The following is a 15,778-nucleotide window of genomic DNA, read 5'->3' on the forward strand; positions in this document are numbered from 1 at the left end:
GCAAAGTGAGCAAGGCACTCACGTCTGAGCATACCCTGCCAACTTATGGCGAACAAAGCGGTACAAAAGGGGGTGGTGATGGACGGAGCATCTGAACCAATCAAACACTCACACCCAGTCAACAGATCTGGGTTTAATCCATCACCGTTCTTTAGCCCAGTCTGCCACCCAGTTCAGACATGGCCATATGCAAATCAGTCTGACCCTGTGCCTCATGGGAACAGTCAAGCCCGAACTGCCAGGCCATGCCTTCCCTGGACCGGATTCAAGCTTCCTAGGATCGGTTTCTGGCATTACAGCCGTCTTCAGCCAGGCTTGCTTGAATCCAGTGGTAAAGTGAGCAAGGGACTCACGTCTGAGCATACCCTGCCAACTTATGGCGAACAAAACGGTACAAAAGGGGGTGGTGATGGACGGAGCATTTAAACCAATCAAACACTCACACCCAGTCAACAGAACTGGGTTAAATCCATCACCGTTCTTTAGCCCACTCTGCCACCCCAGTTCAGACATGGCCATATGCAAATCAGTCTGACCCTGTGCCTCATGGGATCAGTCCAGCCCGAACTGCCAAGCAATGCCTTCCCTGGACCGGATTCAAGCTTCCTAGGACCGGTTTCTGGCATTACAGCCGTCTTCAGCCAGGCTTGCTTGAATCCAGTGGCAAAGTGAGCAAGGCACTCACGTCTGAGCATACCCTGCCAACTTATGGCGAACAAAGCGGTACAAAAGGGGGTGGTGATGGACGGAGCATCTGAACTAATCAAACAATCACACCCAGTCAACAGATCTGGGTTTAATCCATCACCGTTCTTTAGCCCACTCTGCCACCCCAGTTCAGACATGGCCATATGCAAATCAGTCTGACCCTGTGCCTCATGGGAACAGTCCAGCGCAAACTGCCAAGCCATGCCTTCCCTGGACCGGATTCAAGCTTCCTAGGACCGGTTTCTGGCATTACAGCCGTCTTCAGCCAGGCTTGCTTGAATCCAGTGGCAAAGTGGGCAAGGGACTCACGTCTGAGCATACCCTGCCAACTTATGGAGAACAAAGCGGTACAAAAGGGGGTGGTGATGGACGGAGCATCTGAACCAATCAAACACTCACACCCAGTCAATAGATCTGGGTTTAATCCATCCCCGTTCTTTAGCCCACTCTGCCATTTCTGAAATTGAAAATATCTTCTAAAGCAATTGATTGGGTCAAGATTGACTGAATGACCCTGGAGTTCAAAGAGTCAGTACACACTTAGTATGAAAGACTGTTGCAGGCATTTAAACAATTCAGTGGGACAGAGACTATTGCTGCAAAGGATATGGGACATTTTGTTTACAAATTTGTGTATGGATTGAAGCCAGAGGTTAGTTACATGATTCAGCAGCATTTAATCTGTTGGGAGGGTAAGCCCATTGACGAGATACTGAGATATGCTCAGTATTGCAGCAACAAATTGGAAATGAAACACAAGAAATTGAAGGAAAAATTAATGATAGCTCATATAAAAACTACATAGCAAGGTTAGAATCAATAGTTTGTTCAGATTACTGGTCCCATGCAAGTGATGGAGCAAGGATTCGCACGCAACGCGACTTGCTTGAACTCAGTCCTCTCGACATAACGTTAATGCGCTAACCAACATGTTTGTCTTATTAATATTGCATTTCACGACATGTTAGGTATCTAAAAGAAGCTTGCTTATGTGTCTCTACTAACCACAATCCGCTTGCATTAACATGGCCGCTGCTACGCGGGATTTCCTACTGCGCATGCGTTTGTCATACTCATGGGACATGACGTCTTTCTCGGTTTGGAGGGAAACTTTCGTTTCTGCGCACTAGAACTAAGATGGCTGTTCTATGTCCACACATGAAAGAAGTTTGCACTGCTGCTTTTGCTAAGCTGTTCGTTTTGCCTAATCATTAACACAATAGTTAAATTAAAAATAATGGGAATAGAATAGATGGGATAAGTGGTATACAGTACATTCATTTATTCTGTGTTCTAAAACTGTTTCTTTTTTACTTTTCATGTATCGTAATCTTTGGGGCTGGGTGGTGCTATTACTCCATCTTGAAAAACCACACCACGCATGTCAAACTCCAGAAGGAGCTATGTCATTCGTCATTGAACCACCGCCAAGCTTACAATACAGTAGAAGATGTGCCTGGGAGAGTGAACTTTCAACCCCAGGAGAGGAAGCCGGACTGAACAATACTGAACGCTATTGTTATTGATTGATACATTCATTGCTGGGTGGAATAAAAGTGCATGGGAAAATAAAGTTATGGGCGGGCACGTTAATTTTAATATCATCAAGAAAAGTTTCATTTTGGTATGGTGTAATGACCTCTCCTCTCTTCTTGTCCAATCAAAATTGGGGATCCTTACACTTGCAACATTGGGGGGTGGTACACTGATCTGGAAAATAGTATAACTAGGGTAGGCTTAGCTAGTTTATTTGTCCGACTTGTCTGAATAGCTGACCTGTCACTGACCCAATGAACTCAATAGGTGATCGGGAGCAGAGGTGCTGGCGGAGCCCTGTGTCAGAAGGTTCGAAACCCAGATCGGGGTTTGAGAGCTGAAGTGCTGGCGAAGCACTTTGTCGGAGAAATCGATAACTCTTACCGGGTTCTGGCTGTTAGCTGCAGAGAGGGAGTAACGGAGGCATTGCAACTTTAACTGCGGGTGCTGGTCTTAGCCCTTGGTGGTCCTGTCCTGATCCAATTTGGCTTTACCTGTCCTGATTCTGATCTGCACCTGCTTGCCTTTATGGTGCCTGCACTTTCAGGGTTCTGTCCTTGAAACTGACCCGTGGCCAGGGTTAGTTCTTCACACCATTCTAGGTAAATATTCAATGTGGGTATGTCATTGTACTGTTTCCTTCTCTCTTCTCACCCTCTTGTCAAATGCGTAAAGACTGCTTTATGAAAATTCTGCGTATTTTCATTCTAATCGTTATTTTCCCAATTGAGAATTTTCTATTGTTTAATGCTTGGATTATGACATTTTAAAGATTTTAGATAAAGAGTTTAAACCTTTCCCGAGTTGTGGTTATTTTATGAGTGCAAATGTTCTTATTCTACCTACTATTCTAACACCTTTGATCCCTTAGGACTTTAGGTACCGATGACGAAGATTGGTAAGTCAATGGTATAGGTCCTAATGAAATTTATAAATCACTGATTAGAGTAAGTGCACAGGTTACCTGATTAAATCTCATCATATGTTGTTTATGAGCCCAGGTGAGTGTGGTAATCTGAGTCGGGTGACCTGCGGGCTCTAACAGTATTTCTTTTGGTAGCAGTAGTATGGTTAGGGTTTAGTTAAGATAGGTAGTTAGTTGTAGTTAGTTGGTTAATGAAAAAATATTTTTGCATATTTGAAATCGTATTATTGATTGTATTGATTTATGTAATTAACCAAAAATTGTTCGTACCTGTTATATGTTTTGTCTGGAATCCCCGGGGGCAGAATAGCAGGTGGTAAATGGAAGCCACACTGCAGTGAGGTCACTTACCTGTTGGAAATGAGTGCATGGTTAGGTACATACCGGAAACCCTATTTAGGGTTTTTCTGAATGAATGTGTGAATAAAAGATAGCAAAGAGTTCACTAGCAAAACTTTTTGTGTGATATCACCTAGAAAGGGTCACATGGAAGGAGTAGCAGGTTCTTCTGAGCTTGATTGATGGCAAAGGGGATCGCTGGTGAAACTTTGGCCTTAGTGTATCCCAGAAGGGATAAGTCTGAAGAAGTAACTGGTTCTCTAAAGCTTGCATGAAGGGTAGACGGAAGGGATCTACTCATAGTATATGAAGAGTAAGCGGAAGGGATTTACTCGTAGTGAGTGAAATTTATCTTTCCTTTGGATTAGTCACTCAAGTACAGTGGCGAATGTTTTTACGTTGTTGAATAATACAAATCTGAATTAAAAGTGAAAGAAATTAAGTTTTCGTATTACCTTGCAAAGGAGGGAGTCAGTTGCGGTGCTGCGCTGACGTCACTCAAAGCCGAGCTGGTATTGGTTGAGACAGCGGGCGTGTAGCTGAGGCAATAATTGTAAAGGAGGGGTGAGTACAGGAGCGTGAGAACCAGTCTCATGAGAAAAGCCGTGCAACTATTGGTTGAATTTATTTGAATTCTAAATTTTGAGTGGTCACTGAAAAATAAGAGACGTATTGGTATTGGAAGTAATTTTGTAAACAAATTGAGAATTATCCTAAAGATTTGCGCTTAAATTATATGTGGCATATAGGTCCACTTGTAGGAGGTAGACTCGATAGGAAATATCTAAGGTTTGCACAAGAACAGTTTAGAAGAGGAAGACCTTATATCATGTACGGAGAGAAAACAAAAATGTCATTCATTAAAAGAATTAAGAATTATTTCAAGAAAGATAAAGCAATTAAAACAGGAGAAGCGATTATTATTCCACCACCAAATACGCCCGCATCATACATGATGGTAGAAAGGGGCTATCACACTTGTGTGTTGTTAGAAAATTGGATGGAGTACACAAAGATGATGGTGTTTTAGCATTTCCAGAAAACGGTACATTTAATGGCAGAGTTTTGTACAATTTGAGAACTTGCATGAATGAATTAGATCCCAGACCTAGATTAACGCAGTATGAGGCATTGGAGGAATGGGAAACTGAGGCTTTTGAGCGAGATAGACCCAGAAGTAACAGGAATTGGAGTAAGTTTTATCCCAGATTTCCAAAAGAGACAAGAGACAAACAAATGAAACAATGGAGACAGTCCATGTTAGTGGAACGAGTATATCCTGTAATAACTTTAGAAGAACCTACAGGAATTAAAAGAACTGAGAAAATGTAACATTTAATGACTAATGGTGAATCGGATGATGATTATTTGGAGGATTTATTGATGAAAAATCCACCACCTTATAATGAGGAGCCAAGCACAGTTAATCCAAATGCTCCGTTTCTGAAACCACCTTTGATTCCGCCAGTGGTACATGAGACTTCATTAGAAAAAGTACTACAAGACAGGGAAAAAGAAGCATTAAATTAACAGAGAAGTGAGTTGATTCAGAAAATTTCCCAATTAAATACAAATCCTGAAGCCCTAACAATTCCGGTAACTATTGGCCCAGTTGTTCCTTTGTACGGAGATAAGCAGGTTAGTCCTAAAACTCCCGTTATGACTACACCTGTAGTTCAGCCAAGAAAAGAACCCTTAATAGTTGATGATCAAGCGAGTGAATGTTAGTCCGTGATTTCCCTGATGGATTTGCCAATTAGAGAACCAGTGAGTGACTCGGTCAGGAAAACCACTCCTATAAATTCTAGAGAAGTACAATTGGAGACATCCTCAGGTACATGAAGTGCCACAGTAGTAACCCCAGAAGAAATAGAGAGATGGACACGAGAAATAGAGAAACCAAAATCACAGCCAAAAGTATTGGAAATATTTAAATTAAGAGTCAAATTAGAAGACATGATGGCTTGAAATGAAGGATTGGACAGATTAAATACATTCAGTGAAGGTGAATTGTTGTTCATATGCAAAAGTATTACTAGAAATACAAGAGTGTTACATGAAAAGTTAATGGATATGGCAGCTAATATGGGAATTGACATTGGCAAATCTAAAGTATTACAGAAACCATATTAAGCTGAATTTTCTGACAAAGATTTGGAAAATATGAATATTTCATATTGAAAGGTATAGATCAAGGAGCTTATGACGTTATTGCAAAAATGGGGTGACATAGAAAAATGGAAACTAGGTGGGCAAAGAAAAAAGAAGAGCCCCGATCAAAACAAACTGCATCCGAATATGTGTTAAAAGAAGCAGACAAGGTGGAAAGGTTATGTCCCATGAGAGAGATACCAGGTGGAGGTTATGTACATGTCCCATGGTCCCGACAGGATATTTTGTCATTTACCAATTACTTCCCCAAACTTCGCGAGAAACCTGTAGAGTGGTACAGACAAGTTGACAGATTTGTGAAGGTTTCGAGGTGTCTTTTGAAAGATTTAGTTGGACTATTTGACATTGTTGTTCCTGTAGATTTGTGGGCAGAATGTAAAATTGCTATTGATTGGCCTAGTGATGAGTATCCTAGAGATCCGAAGACATGGGCACCTTCTGATGAGGTGATGAAGAAGTACAATCAAGTAATACTGTACCTCAAAGGGAAGGTGCCTGCAAAAGAGACAGATTGGACTAGGATAGATAGAACCACTCAGAATAAAGATGAATCTGTGCATGCATATTGTGAACGTCTGTTACAAGTATTCAAACAGTATAGTGGATTGGATAATATTGATATGAAAGACATGACGCATTTCATCTATCGGTTTGTGTCAGGAATAAGGCCAGAAATTTCACAATGGATCAAGGACCATAAAATTTGCTGGCAGGCCAATCCGTTTGATGAAATCCTTAAATATGCAAAATATTGTGAAGATGAACTCGACAATAAACGAAAAGAATTAAAGGAAAAAGTAATGTGGGCACAAGTGAAATTAGCATAGCAACAGGCGCTTCAATTGAGCCAAATAAACAATAACCAGACTCAAAGTAATGGTAATGGGGGTAAACCAAGGGGAAAATTCAATAGAGAAGAAGCCAAAAAGAAGTTTCCCTATCACAGGTGTGTCAAGCTGGGGCCCTGGAAGAACGAGTGTAAGGCTGTGCAAAACGGTAATATGCAAACTAATGATTTAAATCCACAGACGCAGAATGAGGTGCCACGGAAACAACAGCAGCAGGTAATACAAAACCAGTTACCTCTTGCACCTATGCCAAATTTTAGGAGCAAAGCACACCAGAGTGTGGATACTACAAGTTGGAAGGGAAGTGAGAGGAGAGACACAGCAACATCACAATTTCTTTTGAGTGATACATTTTTCAGTGAGGACACATACTGAAGGTGCCTGAGAGGGGAGGACGAGGAGTGCGTACTTGGCGTCTCCTTACCGGTAGATCAGTCAGGTCCATACACTGAGGAAAAGTTGAAGGAAATGATGTCCCCTTTCTATTGGACACTGGTGCTACCTGTTCTACTGTGACAACAGCAGACGTTCCAAACCTACCCCTCTCAGGAAAAGCGATCCAATTAGTGGGCGTTTCTAATAAACAAATTAGTACCCCAGTCACAGAATCAATGGAAATTAAAATAGGCAATTTTAAAGAAATGCATAGATTTGTTGTGTGTGATTCAAGTCCAGTTAACCTGTTAGGCAGAGACTTGTTGTGAAAAATGAATTGCACCATCTTTTGCACCCCGAGTGGTGTTGAAATTCAAACCCCAGACGAAGACGGAGTTTATAAACTAATGTTAGCAAAACAGAGAACAAAAAGTTAACTATAGACGACTTACCAGAAGAATTACGACAGACTGTAAATCCTAATGTATGGGATTTTACCGGAAAAGATGTAGGATTAATGGCAAATGTCGATCCAATAAAAGTGACAGTAAAAGAAGGTGCAGTTTACCCAAATACTCGACAGTACAAAATGAGCCCAGAAATAAAAGCAGGTGTTGCAGTAGAAATAAAGCGTTTGGTTGAAGCAGGCACTTTACAAGAAATAATGAGCAGTTCATGTAATTCGCCCATAATTGGCATAAAGAAGCCAAGTGGCAAGTATAGGGTCGTACAAGACCTCCGCAAGATTAATAGGATTGTTGTCCCGTGCTGTCCAGTTGTGCCAAATCCTGCAGGGATTCTGTATCAGATACCGTGGGAAGCTGGATGGTTCACCGTAAATGATTGGTGTCATGCATTTTTCTCGATTCCATTGCATCCAGATAGCAAATTTCTTTTTTCTTTTGAATTCAACAGTCATGTGTACGTCTGGAATCGCGTTCCTCAGGGGTATACAGAGAGTCCATTGATTTTTAATCAGATTTTGAAAAAGTGCCTTGAGTCTTTGGTGCTGCCCGGACAGTCAGTCTTGGTCCAGTATATAGACGACCTATTGATGGCGTCTAAAACTCGAAATGACTGTGTTGTCGATACCATTGCCTTGCTGAATCATTTGGGTGAAGGAGGGCATAAAGTGTCACCTGAAAAGTTGCAATTTTGCACCACATCAGTGAAATATCTGGGGCACCAGATAGAAAGAGGTGTCAGAAGGGTTACCTCAGAAAGAATCAGAATAATCAAAAACATTAATCTACCTCAAACTCAGAAATAAATCAGAATGTTTCTCGGAGTTGTAGGTTACAGCAGGCAGTGGATTGTGGGATTTGCAGTTCTAGCAAAGCCACTGATACAAATGACAAAGAAAAGAGCAAAAGACCCAGTAGAATGGGATGACAAAAGCATAACTGCTTTTTTGAAATTATGAGCATGTCTTTGTACAGCTCCAGCATTCGGGATGCCTGACTATTAAAAGGATTTTGCACTGTTCTGTGATACAGGAGATAATTGTGCACTTTCAGTCTTGACCCAAACTCACGGTCTGATGAGACGTCCTGTGGCATATTTTTCTTCCACACTAGACCCAGTGGCATCTGCATTGCCCGGATGCCTGAAAGCAGTAGCTTCAACCTGCATGAGCCTTGAGCAAAGTGAGTCCATTATTATGGGACATCCAGTGACAGTGTATGTTCCACATGTAGTTGTGATTTTGTTAACAAGGACCAAGACTCAGTACCTCACTCCTAGTCGGCTGACTAAGTATGAGCAAATCCTTGTAGGTGCAGGAAATGTAACCACTGCCAGGTGTAATATTTTGAACCCAGCAACACTTCTACCTAATTCACACTTTGCAGAAGTAAAGGGAGAAGTCGAACATGATTGTATCGACTTGACTAAATACAGTACAAAACCACGTCCTGACATAAGAGAAGAGCCATTAATTGATTATGAATATGAGCTATTGTATGAGACATGAGGACGGAGGTTTGAGTGCTGCCTATGCAGTGTGCACGTTGGGGTGTCCAATTGAAGCATCCTATTTACCTGGAGTCAAGTCTGCACAAGTAGCCGAATTGGTTGCATTAACAAAGGCTTGCAAATTTGGCAAAAATTGGAAAGTAACCATTTACACTGATAGCCGGTATGGTTACGGGTTTGTGCACGACTTTGGCCAAATATGGATGCAAAGGGAGTTTCTGACTTCATCAGGTGCTCTTTTTAAAAATTGTCATTAAGTAAAAGATTTGTTTGAAGCAATCCAATTGCCTAAAGATGTGGAAGTGGTCAAGTGTGCTGCTCACCAATCTGGAAATGACAAAGTGACAGCTAGTAATCGATATGCTGACCAGTTAGCCCAACATTGTGCCAAATTTAAAATGGCTGTAAACAAGAAAATTGAAGTGGGTGGAAACATCTGCCAACTTATGTTGCTTGAAGGCGTGAGAACGTGGGAAGAAGTGAGAGAATTGCAAAATGAAGCAGAACCAAAAAAAAAAAGGAAAAGTGGAGAAAGATAGGTTGTCAAAGAAGGGTTGAAGATGGTGTCATTGTTTACCCTGATGGTAGGCCTGTGTTACCAGACTGTTTGTTTGCTCCTATGGCTACGATGTTCCACGGAGATTCCCATTTGGGGAGAGATACCATGATACGTCTGTTCAGACAGTCGTGGTTCAATGAGAAATTCAGGAAAATAGCAGAAGCATTTTGCCATAGATATTTAATTTGTCAACAAATGAATCCTGGAGAGAAAACTGTAGTGTTACCAGGAAAGATTGGGAAAGCAGAGGGTCCCTTTATACGATTGCAGATTGATTTCATTCAATTACCCCCTTGTCGAGGACTAAAATACATTCTTGTCATTGTCTGCCTATTTTCAAAATGGGTGGAAGCTTAACCCACACGTAAAAATGATAGCACCACTGTAGCCAAACTCCTACTCAGAGAACTCATACCTAGATTCGGTTTTCCAGTAACAATTGAATCTGACCGAGGCTGCCATTTTAATAATTGGCCTAATCTGTGAAGCATTCAACATTAAGCAAAAGCTGCACTGTGCACACCGCCCAGAGGCTTCTGGAGTGGTAGAACAATTGAATGGCACAATCAAGTCGAAATTTGGAAAGGTGTATGAATCTACTCGATTAGAGTGGCCAGATGCTTTACCTCTTGTTCTGATGGGACTCAGAAGTATTCCAGACCGGAACACAGGCTTGAGTCCAAATGAAATACTAATGGGAAGAGCAATGAGGCAAGCATGGTTGCCAGGACACAAGCTGATAAATATATCTGATGATTTAGTACTGGAGTACTGCAAAGAACTGGCTGACCAAGTGCGTTCAATCTCTCACCAGGTTGGGGAAGACGCTGTCGCCAGACAAGCAACTCCAGCACATGACCTGAACCCAGGTGACTGGGTAGTGCTAAAGAAACATACTTGAAAATCTTGCCTTGCAACGAGGTGGGGAAAACCACGACAAGTAATTCGGGTTACCACCACAGCTGTAAAGTGCGAAGGAGTTCCACACTGGATCCATGCCAGTCACACAAAAAGAGTGACTGAACCTGATGAAACTGAAGCTGAAGGTTGTGCAGCTGAGGGGTCTCAAGATATCGATCCTGAAGTAGCTGAAGAGGAACAACCAAGCACCAGTCAAGATGATTGGATTCCATTAGTTGAGATACCTGCAGAATACGTGAGAACCAGAAGTCAGATTTATCTAGACAGTCAGAGTGATAGGACGAGATAGGTTTAGAAGAACGTACTCATATTACAGAAATCCAAGCCAGTAGTAATACTGAGGAGGAACAGATAAGGAAAGATCAGAATACTCAGACAAATGACACTCCACCAAGAACTCTTGAGTCTGAGGAGGGACAGATAGGTAATAGGGCGAGAGCTCAGGCAGAAGAAAATCAAGGGTTCGAAGAGCTTAATCAGATACCTGAAAAGGCCAGATTAGTGAACAGGCAGAAGAAACAGAAATGAGACCTGGACCTAGTCAGATAGAAACGGATACAGAAGACAGCATTGAACTAGATGTGCCACAAATGAATGAAAATAAGAGAGCACTGGAAGAAGGCCAGAGCACAGTGCCAGCAAAAAGACTCAGAAAAGGAGACAAGTGGCCTAGGTTTGTAAAAACGCTGACATTTTGTCTAAAGACAATAAATTAAGAACCAGAACAAATAAATGAAATAACAAGTCAAGCTGAACAATCTACAGCACAACTGAGAAGGAGAAGTCCACAACTGAAAAGACTGAATAATAAATTCAGAGGCCCTGAATGGACTTACATCGTTCTTGAAGATTTCGAACACTAAGAAATAAGTGACGAAAGTGATGACGAATTGATTGCTGATCAGACTGACGGAGAAGTGAGACCCACTTGAAAATTTCACAGGGTAAAAGACTGTGTAAAAGCTACATAGAGGGGTTAAGTCTTCTTGGTCAGAAACATGCTGTAGAATATGCACATGTAGTATAGCGATAGTACTCATAATATGGATAGGACTGACAATAGCTATTCCTTACATAATGAGTAGAGACGTGAAGAATAATACTAATGAGCTACAAATGATAGATACACCAAGAAGAATAGATACACAAGAAAAAGCACTTAGCATTAAACAACAGAAGGTAGATTTAGAAGCATCAGATAAGGAAGGACTACATTATACTGGAATAAAAAACTGAACTCACTTAAATGTATTTGCAAACCTATTAGTACACTATGTAGAAGCTATGGAAATAGAAGATTGCTATGTTTGTATGAAGTTACCTACTTCGGTAGCCGAAGGTGTGACTTACCATCATTTACCACTAACATATGGAATTTCATGTAGTATTTTAGCTAGTTTATTCTATAAGAAAGGACCTTTGCAGTATTACTATTCTAATTCAGATGTGATAATTTCTGAACTTCCTATACGTAGTAACCTGAATCCTGTACATACTAAGAGTGATGTAACATGTTATATGGGTGAATACTTTCTAACTATAGGTACAATAGATATAGCTGAAGCACACAAGAATAATTTAACATGTTTATTACGAGAAAAAGAGAAAATATTTTTGAATATGGTTGAGAAAAGGAGAGAGAATTTCCAAAGAAAGGCAAATGATAAGAATCATAAAATTCCTAAATGGGCTGAAGATATAGGGTTCACCCCAAATGGCAAGACTCGTGCTGCTATGTTGCTGGATTTCGAAAAGAAAGGGAAACTCTGTCTCCACAGGGAAAAAACTAGTTATTATAACAATATATTCATTTGTTCCAGTGAATGTGAACACAATTATAAGGTAATTGGGGGTTGGGGTTTCAAAGATGGAACTGAACCTGTGTTTCCTGGAATTTATTTTATGTGCAGAAACAAAGCTTATTACAAATTGTCAGATCATTGGTATGGGAGCTGTTATTTTGGAATAGTATTCCCAAAGATATATCATGTAAACAAAATCACTGGAAACAATGAAGAAACGAATTGATTAATACGTAGCAAAAGAGCTAGTTTTGGAGAAATAGTAGGTGATATATTTAGGGCATTGATATCTAGAGTGGGAGTGGCTCTGAATACGCAAAGAATTTACAAATTGTCAACAGTAGTGGATCGGTTATCAACTGATACTGCTGGAGGGTTCTTAATGGTCAATACTGAATTGGTTTCGATCAGATCAATGGTTTTACAAAATCGACTTGCTCTTGATACATTAATAGCAAAAGAGGGTGGAGTCTGTAGAATGTTGAAAGTGGAACATTGTTGCACTTACATACCTGACAAAAGTGTTGAAATTAAAGGGTATATAAGAAATATTACACATTTGGAAAAAGAGCTCAAACCACTGGAGGTTAATAGTGCATGGAAGAGACTCACTGATGGTCGCAGAACCTCAACAACCCCAACGGCACACTGACAAACCCCTGCACCAACAAATGCCCCCAACTCGCCCCCACCCACCCACTCCCAGAACAGGCGTCAAACAGTTGCTACCCATCCAAACTCCCACCCCCACAAGTGAGGGAAACTCTGGAAAGCACCAGAGACTCACAGGTTATGTGAGATAGAGGGGGTAGCACAGCACCTCCGGCTGGACAGCTCGAGATCCACCACACCACGGTGGGCCGACCCCGATCGGGAAGGAACCACTCCCCCCCATCACCCAGACAGCGTGTCCACCCAGCCAAGTGCACAGTGCCACGGAGCCCCCATAGTATCATCAGCACCCCAAAATGACAGGGAAAAATAGCCCCACCCGACACCCCTTCGAAAAGAACTCCTGCAGCCCCGACAAAGTCATCTCCATGTGCCCAGCACCCCTCTCAGCTGGTCCCTGTACGGCCACTCAGCGGTCACTCGTCCAACAGTCCCTCAGCTGTCTGAGGGGTGATCTGAGGCAAATCCCCAGACTCTTTCTCCGAGCCCCCATCCGAATCCCCCTGCCCCGTTTCATCAGAACCCAAGCGGGAGCCCGATTCAAGCACAAGTCCCTCTGCCGCCACTCCAGAGATGAGCGACACCGCTTGTAGAGCGGCCTTCCTCTCCAGTTCCGCCTGCGATGCCGGCGGGGATCTCTGGCTCTGTCCTCGCTTCCGGTTGCGCCTGCTCCGCCGCGGCCGCGGTCGATCCTCCGGAGCCACCGTCCAAGCACTCGCACCATCCTTCCCCGTCCGGTATCGTTCCAGCCATTGCCAAGCGTCATCCGGCGTGTCACAAAACGTCGCCACTCCGTCCACCAGCACCTTCAGCCGCACCGGGAACAGCAGGGAGTACTGAATTCCCTCGTCGCGAAGAGCTCGCTTGACAGCCACAAAGGAAAAGCGGTCACGCTGCACCTCCTGAGAGTAGTCAGGGAAGAGGGACACAGACGCATTGTCCACCCTGTACGGACCATTAGATCTGGCTTGCCGTAGAATAATGTCTCGATCCCTGAAGTGCAGCAGGCGGGCGATGACAGGCCGAGGAGGACGGCCCGGAGCCAGAGGTCGGGCCGGGACCCGGTGGGCCCTCTCCAAAGTATAGAAGTTCGTCAGGCCCTCAGGCACCACCACATCTCGCAGCCATCTTTCAAGATAAGAGACCAAGTCATCCCCCTCGACGTTTTCGGGCTGACCCACCACTCCAACGTTGTTGCGTCTGTTGCGCCCCTCCGCATCAGCCGCTCTCCTCTCTAGTTGTTGTACCCTGCGCACCAGAGCATCCAACGTAGCGTCCGTCGTTTTTTGGGCCGGTTCGAGTTTATCAAGCACCAGCTCCGTGGATTTGACGCGATCCGCAAGCTTGTCGTGATCCGCTTTCAGTAGGCCTAGGTTCGTAGAGACCTGCGCAATATCCTGACGCAGCGCCTCCCTCGTGTCCCCTATGGCCTTGAGGATCTGGTCCATCTGTTGCTGTTGAAGACCTGCGCTCTGGGTGTCCGACGAGCGATGGTCGTGCGCTTCAAGGAGGTCCTCAGCCGGGTCCGTCGAGGCCGTACCAGTACCCTTCCGTGGCTTCCCCATGACGCACCACTAGTGCCCACAGTCGCGGCGATCTCCAGTGGGCCGACCCGTAACGTAACCAAGGTCGAAGGGCTCACCAACACCCCTGTGGCCCGCGCTTGGAAGAGGGCAAGGGCCACTGGTCAAATCCAGGGGGTAGCGCGAGCCCGCTCCCAGACTCCCGAGGTGCACAGGTCGCTAGCCACGTGGGCCACACCAAAACAAGCCAGGCCTCCACCCAGTGTCCACAGGGTCCAGGCAGCCGATCCCAGTCCAGGGCGCCCTAACTTGCCTCCGTGCCCGCACAAACGCCAGACCTGAGCCAAGGCCAAAGAGTAGCACCAGGGAGTCCAGGCACCTCAAAGCAAAGCAGGCCAGCTGGGTGCCACCCACCGTACAGTGCCCAAAGCGCAGGCTCCTAGGCGCCTCCACCAGATCGCCAGCCCAGTCCTTTCTGGTCGTAAGTGTGCCCCCGGGAGTTCACAGCCCTCAGTCCTCCAGGCAAGTAGGTTTGGGCCCCCAGGGTCCGGACCCCCACACCAACGACCGGCGCCCGGCCGGCGCCACCCCAACGACCGAGGCCACTGCCCCAGAGCGTCCCGCTCGTGGCCCCAGTCCAGCGCCGTGCCCCACAGTACCTGCTCCGTCGGGTTCACTACAGGCACTCCGGACTCTGCAGCCTGAGGTGCGCCACCAGCCGGGCGCAGCGCCGCCCTCGCTCCACTCTGATCAGGCCTCCGTCCACTCACGCCCGCCAACAGCAGCCACAGGTCTCCGGAGATCCGCAGGAGAAGTCCGCGGTGTCCGCCTCTGCTGTGCCGGCCCCCCGGTCGCGCCGGGTCTCACCGCTGCGGCCCGCCAACGCCCTCGGCAGGGCCTCCAAAATTGAGGCAGGGGATCCGGGCCGGGTGCAGGCCCACAGCAAGATGGCCGTCTATCGAAGCTCCGACCTCCCGGCGGCCGCCGGAACCAAGGCGATCAAGGTGCTCTCCTGGCACCCAACAGCAGCCGAGGCGCCCCCGACCTTCAGGGGCCACAGCAGGTCAGTGTCGCCGCTGGGGAGGGGATCAGACAGGATAAATCGCCGAGGTCGGCCCGGAGCTCAGGACTCAGGCGACCATGCTCGTCGGCGCTTAAGCCACGCCCCCTCATCATACTCATGTGACATGACGTCTTTCTCGGCTTGGAGGGAAACTTTCGCTTCTGCGCACTAGAACTAAGATGGCTGCTCTATGTCCTCACATGTAAGAAGCTTGCACTGCTGCTTTTGCTAAGCTGTTCGTTTTGCCTAATCATTAACACAATAGGTAAATTAAAAATAATGGGAATAGAGTAGAGATAAGCGGTATACAGTACATTAATTTATTTTGTATTCTAAAACTGTTTCTTTTCTACTTTTCATG

This window comes from Lissotriton helveticus, chromosome 9 (assembly GCF_964261635.1).
Source record: "Lissotriton helveticus chromosome 9, aLisHel1.1, whole genome shotgun sequence".
In the NCBI taxonomy this organism is placed as follows: domain Eukaryota; kingdom Metazoa; phylum Chordata; class Amphibia; order Caudata; family Salamandridae; genus Lissotriton; species Lissotriton helveticus.